At 43.4% G+C, this 9,912-nt stretch overlaps 1 long non-coding RNA gene and 2 other non-coding genes across 4 annotated transcripts; all 3 read right to left on the bottom strand.

Moving 5' to 3' along the window:
• Nucleotides 1-4,013: 4,013 nt before the first annotated feature.
• Nucleotides 4,014-4,204, bottom strand: LOC132711223 (U2 spliceosomal RNA). The gene has a single exon (XR_009622054.1). It is a non-coding gene; the product is annotated as a U2 spliceosomal RNA (small nuclear RNA).
• Nucleotides 4,205-6,609: 2,405 nt separating this feature from the next.
• On the bottom strand, nt 6,610-9,885 carry LOC117658423 (uncharacterized). Of its 2 annotated transcripts, XR_004589275.3 has the most exons (3): nt 9,776-9,885; nt 8,483-8,846; nt 6,610-7,105 (listed from the first exon to the last, which is right to left on the bottom strand). It is a non-coding gene; the product is annotated as an uncharacterized LOC117658423 (long non-coding RNA). The 2 variants fall into 2 exon arrangements; XR_004589274.3 differs by lacking the exon at nt 9,776-9,885 and having other exon boundaries at nt 8,483-8,926.
• On the bottom strand, nt 7,931-8,071 carry LOC117658426 (small nucleolar RNA SNORA57). Its single transcript, XR_004589276.1, has one exon. It is a non-coding gene; the product is annotated as a small nucleolar RNA SNORA57 (small nucleolar RNA).
• Nucleotides 9,886-9,912: the final 27 nt, after the last annotated feature.

Here is a 9,912-nt window from a genome sequence, read left to right as displayed (position 1 = left end):
GGGATTTTGACTCCCAGAATTCCTCAGGCAAGAGGGGTGGACTTCAGTTCCCAGAATTCCCCAGTCAGCCTGCTTTAAGGGAGGGGGGATTTTGACACCCACAATTCCTCAGGCAAGAGAGGTGGACATCAATTCCCAGAATTCCCCAGCTAGCATATTTTTGGCATGGGTGGACTTCGACTCCCAGAATTCCCCAGCCAGCAATGCTTTTTAAGATGGGTGGACTTCAGGTCCCAGAATTCCTCAGGCGACATGCTTTTAAGAGGGGGTGAACTTCGACTCCCAGAATTCCCCAGCCAGCAATGCTTTTTAAGATGGGTGGACTTCAGGTCCCAGAATTCCTCAGGCGACATGCTTTTAAGAGGGGGTGAACTTCAACTCCCAGAATTCCCTAGCAAGCACGCTTTCAGCTGGGTTGGACTTCGACTCCCAGAATTCATGCAGGCTGAGGAATTCTGGGAGCTGTAGTCCAGCCTTCCATCTGCCGAGTTTGATAAAAAGAGCAGATCAGATCCTGTAGCACTAACAATTCTGGGTTTACAGGATGGGGGAGGGGGGGAAATTGGAGGTGTCCCACCCCAGATGGGGCGAGAGAGTCTTGTTTGGGGGGGGGCACCCAAGCCGAACGTCTCTGTGGGTCTATTTTGGGGAAGGGTCCTTTCCTGTTGCTTAAATTTTCTTCCCGGTGTCTCTTCGTTCATACACTTGGGCGATGTACCCCGCGATCCAAAGCACCTTAAGACATTGTGGGAAGTTACGGCTCCAGGAATTTTGGGATGTAGACAATGGGAAGGGGGGGGTGGAGAAGGGAGGGCACGGGACAACCCCCCCCTCCCCTTCATTTTGCCTTTGCGTGCTTGGTCTTCATGCAACCTCAGGGGAGTGATACTCCTCCGCCTTTCTCTGCCCCATTCCTTCCATCTTGCCTCCTTCTCTCCTTCCCTCCCCCCCCTGAATTATCCCTTTGAAGCAATAACTTTGAATTTTTTTAAAAAACGGGATGCGGAGAGTTGGGGGGGGGTCTCTGAGGGGTAGGGGGGCTGCCTGGTATCGCACGCAACCTGCCTTCAAATCCAGGAAAGTGGTGGGCTGCGGTGAAGGAGCAAGCCCCCCCCCCACTCCGAGACAGAATAATAAAAATAAAAATAAATAAAGGCCGGTCCTTTCGTTCTGCATCCTTCACCGAATTCCCACATAGCAATAGTTCAAAAGGCAATTTTTTTGCTTTTCTTTTCAGGTGTGTGAGGCCCTGTCTCCCCCTCCCTTCCCCACTTCCGTCCAAAGCAATAAAAAAAGAAAACCCCCCCACACCTCATTTTCCCACCCGCACCCCTCTCAATTCCTTTCCTTCCCGCTAAAAGTCGGAAGGGAGGCCCATAGTGGCTTGAACGGGACATAGCCGTGTACATAGCAATATATTTTATTGTATATTTGTTGCAGGAAAAAAAAAAATTTAAAAAAGGGAAAAAGATCTTGGGACACCCTGTTTCCTTCCCCAATGAGGCAGGTGTGATATTCTTCTTGGGGAAGGGAGTGGGGGGGGGGGAAAAGGAAAGATGGGGAAAAAAAACAAGACGCTGGATTTTTTTTTTTTTTAATTAAATTATGTGTGTGTACATATTATAAATACTCTGATTTGTGTATAGGCGGTTATACATTCATAGAGAGCTCTATTAATGAAAGAATTAAAAGGTGGCCAATGCAGCCTCTGGCAAAAATTTAAGTCTCTGTCCTCTGATTGACAGCAGCTGTTTTCGAGGAATTCGAACTCGCTGCCAGCCAGGGAAGAAGATCCAGCTAGATAATTTGATGTGTCATTTATTTATGATCGCCGTTGATATTTGAGGGGTTAGGGGCTGCCACGGAGAGGAAGGGGGGGGGCGGTCAAACTATTTTCCAAAACACCTGAAGTCCAGACAAGGAATAATGGATGGAAACTGAACAAGAAGAGATTCAACCTGGAAATAAGGAGGAATTTTCTGACAGTGACAACACTGAATCCATAAAACAGAAGATGCCTTCAAAAGTTGTGGGAGCTTCATCACTGGAAGCTTTCAAGAAGAAACTGGACTGCAAGGCGGAGAAAGGGAATTAGAAAATTAGAAATTTTCATTCAAAATAATGAAAAAAGCTGTATTTTAGAAGCCTCAAACAGGAAGTCCTTTGTAATTCCTGACCAAGCTTGGATGCCTTAATATAGAGATTTCCTTTCCCACTTTTTCAAATGTTTTTTTTTTTAAAAAAAGATTGAAATGAGAGGAAGGCTGACATTCCAATAAGCTTTTTTTTTTTTTTTTTTGCAAAGCATAACGACTTGGGATAAGCATTTGGGAGCAAAGCAGCGCTGGGTACTTGCCCAGAATAAAAACAAAGAAAAACTTTGAACAAAAGAAATAGGAACATCGCTTCCAGAATATACGAGGGTTTTAGAACCAGAGGAATGGGAGACGGGAGAGGAAGAATTTTGCAAAAATAAACTACAAACTGCTACAGGTAGTCCTTGATTTATGACGACAATTGGTCCGGAACTTCTGTTGCTAAATAAATGATGCTGTTGTTAAATGAATCATCACAAGACTATGGGTGATTTTACCACATTTTTATTAAGCATGGAATTCCACCCCGAACCACATTCTAGCATCCGTTGTTACATTTCAGTCAAAAAATTTTTTTTTGCTCCTGGGCAGTTTTTTTTCTGACTGCGGCATCACGCGTTTTCTTCCTTGGCAAGCAAAAATACTCAATTTTTAAAAACAGCAAATAATAACATTTTAAAGCATGGAAATCCACCCCGATTCACATTCTAGGATCCCTTTTTATATTTGAGTCAAAATGAATTTTTTGCTCTTGGGCAGCTTTTTTTCTGACCGCGGCATCACGCGTTTTCTTCCTTGGGCAGCAAAAACACTCAATTTTTAAAAACAGCTAATAATAACATTTTTAAGCATGGAATTCCACCCTGAATCATATTCTAGCATCTGTTTTTACGGATTTGAGAAAGAGAAATGGCAGATGTGGAAAAATAAAATAAAATAAAATTGGGACTTCGATGTAGTATGTCAAGTGTAAATTGTGTGGCTTGGAACTGGATCCTTTTGTGATCCTACGAGGGATTTTTAAAGCCATTTTTTTAGTCCATTCCTCAGTGATGAACTAAGCAAACCCTTCGTGGCCTGAAACCAATCCTTTGTTTTTTTAAAAAATGGATCTTTTATGATTTATTAGGCATTTAAATCATTTTAGCCCACTTCTCAATTAAGAGGACTGTTTTAATAAAGTGTTTCAATTAAGCAGTTCGGTTAATAAGCAGAGGGTTGGACTAGAAGACCTCCCAAGGTCCCTTCGAACCCTATTATTCTACGTTTTAAGAGCTAAGTACCTCTTCGTGACACGGCGGATCCCTTTTATGATTTATTCGGCAATTTAAAGCCTTTTTAATCCCACTCCTCAAAAACTCAGCACCCCTTAGTAGCTTGAGTGGATCCTTTTCATGATTTAAAAGCTTTTTCAATCCCACTCCTCAGAAACTCGGGTTCCCTTTGTGGTGTGAGAGTGGATCCTTTTTTGATTTATTACATATTTAAAGCCTTTTTAACCCACTCCTCAATTTAGGACCCGTTCCTAGCCCCTAAAACGGGATCCTGTTATATTTGCCTATATTTGGCACTTTAACCCGCTCTTCTATTTAGCACTCCTTCCTTACTCTGAAACGGGATCCTTTTACCTTACTCAATTTAGCAATCCTTGCTACCGAGAAACTGGATCCATTTAGGATCTATTAGGCATTTAAAGCCTTTTCCAGCCACTCATTAGAGCAACTGGCTGATCCGTTCACTTATCTGCCCATCAAATATCATTTGCACCTATGTGCAAAAGGATGCAAATAGGTCACCACTCTTAAGTGAGAGGCAGAGAACGCAGCCAGATCTCTAGAGCAAAAGACCCACCAGAGGATCCCTCTGCATGCCAAGGAGCTTTCGATCTGTTTTTTGACCCGTGAGATTCCTCCCAGAGGGAGGTGCACCGTTCCTGGAGGTACTGCAATACCAGGCCGATGCTTGGAGTGGACGGAGCAAGCCCCTATTCCATCTCCCAGTTCCAAAAATCCATTTAATATGTAGTCCTCAAATAGAGGACATATCAGATATTAAACTGATAAGAACAGATACTACACTTGATCTTAGCCAAAAGGCCGAGAAGCGATACCGGAGCCAGGCGGACGGGGCCCGAGACTCCCGTCCGGAGGCTCCTTCAGGTTTTGGGGAGCGCGACAGGGTGGCAAAGAGATCCCAGGGGATCCATTCTTCCCAGTTCTTTCTCAGGGCTGGACTGCAACAGCATCTCCAGTGGGGCGATTTGGGGGTGAAAATGGGGTTTTTTTCTCCCCTCTGCGCATTTCCCATCATGCCAGCTGGCTGTCCGGGTGGCGATTGGTGGATGATTTGCATAGGGTGAGTCACCCTTTCCGTCACTCTCCTCCCCTGTCATTCCTCAGCTGGCCGAGGGGGGCACTAGCACCCACCACCACCTGCAAAAGGGGGGCAGGAGGGCAGAGATGGGCTGGGACTCCAAAGCTCTGCCATGGCATCTCCTGGACAGGACCCACCAGCTCAGCATGATGGGCCCAGATGTCCTCTCCCCCCACCTCTCCGGCAGCTGCGTTTAGGCATCACCCTGGAGCTTCAGTCCCGGACATCCATGCCACTTTCGTGGCTCAGAGGGGTCCTGAATTACGGATGATGGGCGGGTTGCAGTAGGATGTATTTGGGGAGGGAAGAGAAAGGAGGAAGGAAAAAAGGACACACACAGAGAGAAAGAAAAATAAAGAGGGAGGGAGGAAGGGAGGGAAGGAAGGAAGGAAGGAAGGAAAGACAGGGAGGGAGGGAGGAAGGGATGGAAGAGGGAAGAATGAAAAAGGGAGGGACGGAGGAAGGGAGGAAAAAGAAGGGAGGGAGGAAAGTGGGAGGAAGGAAGGAAGGAAGGAAAAAGAAGGAGGGAGGAAAGAAGGATGGAAGGAAGGAAAAGGGAGAAAAGAGAGAGGGAGGAAGGGTAAGGACGAAGAAAGGAAGGAAGGAAAAAGGAAGGAAAGATGGAGAGAGGAAAGAGGGAGGGAGGGAAGAAAAGATGGGAAGGAAGGAAAGAAGGAGGGAGGGAGGGAGGGAGGGAGGAAGGAAGGAAGGAAAGACAGAGGGAGGGGAGGAGGAAGGAAGGAAGGTTCTAGGAAATACACTGGGTTAATTTGCCGTCCATTCCAAGGTTCCGAATATTGGGCTCAATTGTGATCGTAAGTCGGGGACTATCTGTACTGGAACTGCTTTGAGAAAACTTATTTATCCGATTTTTGGCATGATCAGACTAGTCTAAAATATGGCGTTGTTGCAGTCCTCACGTGGGTGGATGCTACGACCGTTTGTAAGTGCAAAGACCAGTCATAAGACTTTTTTTTCCCCCAGCACTGTTGTAACTTTGAACGGTCACTAAACAACAAGGTTGTAAGTTGAGGACGACCTGTAGCGAATTGAGTCAGTTTAGGCATGTGATTAAGGGACCAAACTAGAACAGGGGTCTGCAACCTTAAACACTCAAAAGAGCCATTTGGACCCATTTCCCACAGAAAAGAAAACACCGGGAGCCACAAAAACCCTTCCCGTGCCTGACTTATTTCTTCAGCGGCCACAAAACTAGCATCTGTAGTTGAATTAAACGTTCTATTTTCTTCTGAAACTTTTCTTTTCTTAGATTTATCCATGGTTGTCCTACCGGGGGTTGAAAAGCTCAATAAATTGCGTGCCGGCAGGTGTCGCACATTGGTGGTTGACGCATATTTTGAGTGACAGGGAGCCGCAGCAGAGGGGTGAAAGAGCCACATGCGGCTCCAGAGCTGCAGGTTGCTGACCCCTGAACTAGAAAGTGGGAGATGGTGAATTCTAGTTCTGCCTTAGGAATGAAAGCTGGTTGGGTGACATTGGGCCAATCCCCAGGAGACGGTGACTTCTAGTTCCACCATAGCCATGAAGGCTGGCTGGGTGACTTGGAGCCATTCCCCTTTCTGTTCGGTCCACCTCACAAGATTGTTGTTGTGGGGATAAAAGGAAGGAAGGTGTGTTGGATATTTACCACCTCAAGTTATTTGTAAAAATAAAGGCAGGATACAAATAAATACAATATTTTTTTTTCTCTAGCTATACTATCCATTAAGTGGGTTCGATCCTAGGTAGAGGCAGATATTTCTCTCTCTGGGCACACTGAGAATATATCTGCCGAATAAAACTCCGCACTGGCTACAGGGAGGGCATCCGGCCAGTAAACACTCAGCTCCATGTAATTTCCCAGAATCTACCCCGCAAGGGATTACGGGATTGTTAAATGACAATGATATAGTATCCATTGAGTATTAAACAAAAGCTGCTTGTTTTATTCTCCAGGGTTGCAAATGTGTTGTCCAAGAAACCATAAATCAGAATTAGTGGTTTGTCTGTAAATCAACCAATACTCCTTCTGTGAATGCACCAAAGTGCTAATTTACTTGCTACAGTTTTTAATGTTTTGTTATGCACCATTGAAACAGCAATCTGAAAGTGTTATAAAATATCCAGCAGAAACTCGAGCTTTTCAAAATATAATTTATTGTATAGAAATGAAACGGGGGGGGGGGGGGGAAGGATTTGCCCCAAACAGAAAACAATCCACATAAAAGAAAACTCAAAAGACAATAAAGTGCGACAATTTAAAGAATTTTAATTTAATTAGATTAAATCGGGCCTTCATTTAAACTGAATCAGGGTTATGTACGGAAGAAACTTCGATACTCAAATTATATTCAATCATTATTAGTAGGTGCCAAATTTAAATAGGCTGTAGGATGCCAGCTCTGAGATTTACTGATCTTTTTAAAAATGACACCATCACATTTGTTTTTTAAAAAATGTAATTATTGGTAACAGCTTTGAATAACTCGAAAAGTACATATAGGAAAAGGCAAAGAAATACATAAAATTAATACACTGCAGATTATTTTTCTGAAGTCTTTTGAAGTCCTGGATGTCTTTTCATTTCGTTTGCCGATCTTCAGTTTTCTTGGTTACACCTCAATCTTGTCCAAACCCTTGTCCAAAAAAGAAAGAATTAAATTAGCAAAATAGCGACATCCTAACACTCAGACCAAGAAGCCACATTTTCTACTCATGCCATACAACCTCCCCCACAAATCTTTTGTAACCCTTTTGTAACCTAGTCGCTTACATGAAGTCTTTTTCCCAAACATACGTGCATTGATTATCCAAATTAAAAAAAAAAAATCACTTGCAGGTTTTCGCTCATTGTTCACCTTTTCTTAATCCACGCTTCTATTCGTCAGCTAGTATTGTTTTATAATGTTGCTGTAAATCACCCAGAGTTCCTTAGGGGTGAGATGGATGGTGCAGAAATTTAATAAATAAACTCAGAAGATGTGGGATAAAAGTTTATAGGTAATCCTTGACTTACAACTATTTGTTTTAGTGACTGATTGAGGTTGCAACGGCATTGGAGGGAAAAAAGTGATTTATGACCATGACGTTGCAGCATCCCCCTGATCAAAATTGAGACTCTTGTCAATTGTTATCCCCTTTACTACAGTCAGTCAGTAGAGAAACCGGTTCACTTGCAAGCATCCCCATGAGGAAGGGATGAAAATTCAGTGGCATCCGACTCATATTTATGACAGCGACAGTGTCCTGGGGTCCCGTTTTGTGACCGTCTGGCAAGTCATGGGGGAGACATATTCACTTTACAGCCGTGTTACTAGGTTAAACGACTGCAATGATTTCCTTAGCAACAGTGGCAACCAAGGTCATAAAATGAGACAAAGCTCACTTAACAAGTGTCTTGCTTAGCCACAGAAATTTGTGGTCGTATGTCGAGGACCACCTGTACCATAAAAGGGAATCTGGCGTGTCCCAGTGCTTGAGGATAGAACCAGCAGATGGGAAAACCGCTGGCACCGAAGACATGACATTGGGCAGTATTTTTTTTACCTCCGCACATTACAGAAATGGGTACAGGAAGACCCAATCCTGCCAAGAAAGGGAGGCTTTGATCTTTCAGGAAGAAGGAGAAGAGACGAAGGAAAGAAGGAAAAAAGACAAAGGAAGGAAAAAGGAGAAAAGGAAAAGAGAAAGAAAGAAAGGTGAAAGAAAAGAGAATGCAACATCAGTCCAACTTCTACCATCTTCTAATCTTTTAGCTTGTGCCTCCCATCCTCCACAGCCATGGCTGTGGAGGATGGGAGGCATGGTGCCCCCAGACTTGGAAAGGAACAGGAAACCACGTTTTAAGAGAGTTTTTAAGAAGGATCCAGGTGCGGGTGTACGATTTAAGAGAGTGGCACCCCTAAATTTCTCAGCAGGAATATCCCAATAGGGGAATCTTTTGTAGAGAGACATTGGATTCCCTTTGCTCCATACATTGGAGAAATGTCGGGATTAAAGTGATCCATCCTCACCTGTTGTTCTTCCCGGAGTCTCATCTCCTACATCCCTAAAAAGATTTTTTAAAGGATCAGGTTGGCTTTTAGCTCCCACGGATTGGATGATCGCCACGAATCATCGCTCTGGGATCTTTTTTGAGATCTCCTGCCGTTCTTAGGTTGTCGGGGATCTGTGGTTCAGCCTTTCTCTAACCTCCACGTGGCTTCCCAACGTCTCAGAGCGGATCTCCAATCAGGGCATTGTAACTCCCCCCAGCAATCTCGGCTCTTTGTCTCTCGATCCACGTGGCTCTTGACTTTTTCTGAGGAGGGGGCATTAAGGATGCCCTTCTCCATCTTTTTTTCTGTTTCTTGCCCTGCTGGGAAGCCAGATCGGTGGCTGTATAAAAGGAAGAGAAAGAATGGGAAAGGAAGGAAGGAAAAGAAAATAAGAAGGTAAAGGGAAAGAAAGAAAAGGAGGGAAAGGAAGAAAAGAAAAAGGGAAAAAAGGAAAGGAAAGGAAAAAAAGGAAAGAGAATGAAAGAGAAAGGAAAAGAAAGAAATTGAAAGGAAGGAAGGGAAAGAAAAAAGGGAAAGAAAGATAGGAAAGGAGGGAAAGGAAGGAAAAGAAAAAGGGAAGGAAAGGAAAGGAAAATAAAAAAGGGAAAGAGAATGAAAGAAAGGAAGGAAAAGAAATAAAAGGAAGGGAGGGAAAGAAAAAAGGGAAAGAAAGATAGAAAAGGAGGGAAAGGAAGGGAAAGAAAAAAAAGGGAAAGAACGATAGAAAAGGAGGAAAAGAAAGAAAATGAAAGGCAGGGAAAGAAAAAAGAAAGGGAAAGAACGATAGAAAAGGAGGAAAAGAAAGAAAATGAAAGGAAGGGAAAGTAAAAGAAAGGGAAAGAATGATAGAAAAGGAGGAAAAGAAAGAAAATGAAAGGAAGGGAAAGAAAAAAGAAAGGGAAAGAACAATAGAAAAGGAGGAAAAGAAAGAAAATGAAAGGAAGGGAAAGAGAAAGATAGAAAAGGAGGGAAAGGAAGGGAAAGAAAAAGGGAAGAAAAGAAGGAATGGAAAAAGGGAAAGAAAGGTTAAGAGAAAAAGGAAGGAAGAGAAAGATAATGAAAGAAAGGGGAAAGAGAAGGAAAAGACAGGAAGGGAGAAAAAGAGAGAAAGGATATTATATATTAATATATAATAATTTATATTAATATAATATAAAAGACGAGCTCTCTCCAGGGCAGGGCGAAATCAAAGGAGAAGCACGGACTAGGAATCCAGTCGATCCCTTTGAAGAAGAATTTAATTTAATTTAATTTAATTTGTAAACCTACCTGCCTTTCCTTCCTCTGCAGGGAGCAACGATTTCGAAAAGAAAGCGAGGAGACCACGTGGCCCATTCATAAAAACTCCGAGACAGCCACGTAAGGGGAGGAGCCAGCCCAACTCGCTTTCTGATTGGCCGTTCTGT

Source organism: Pantherophis guttatus, chromosome 18 (genome assembly GCF_059756535.1).
Source record: "Pantherophis guttatus breed Tessera chromosome 18, ASM5975653v1, whole genome shotgun sequence".
Lineage (NCBI taxonomy): Eukaryota > Metazoa > Chordata > Lepidosauria > Squamata > Colubridae > Pantherophis > Pantherophis guttatus.
This window is presented reverse-complemented; position numbering and strand designations above follow the sequence as displayed.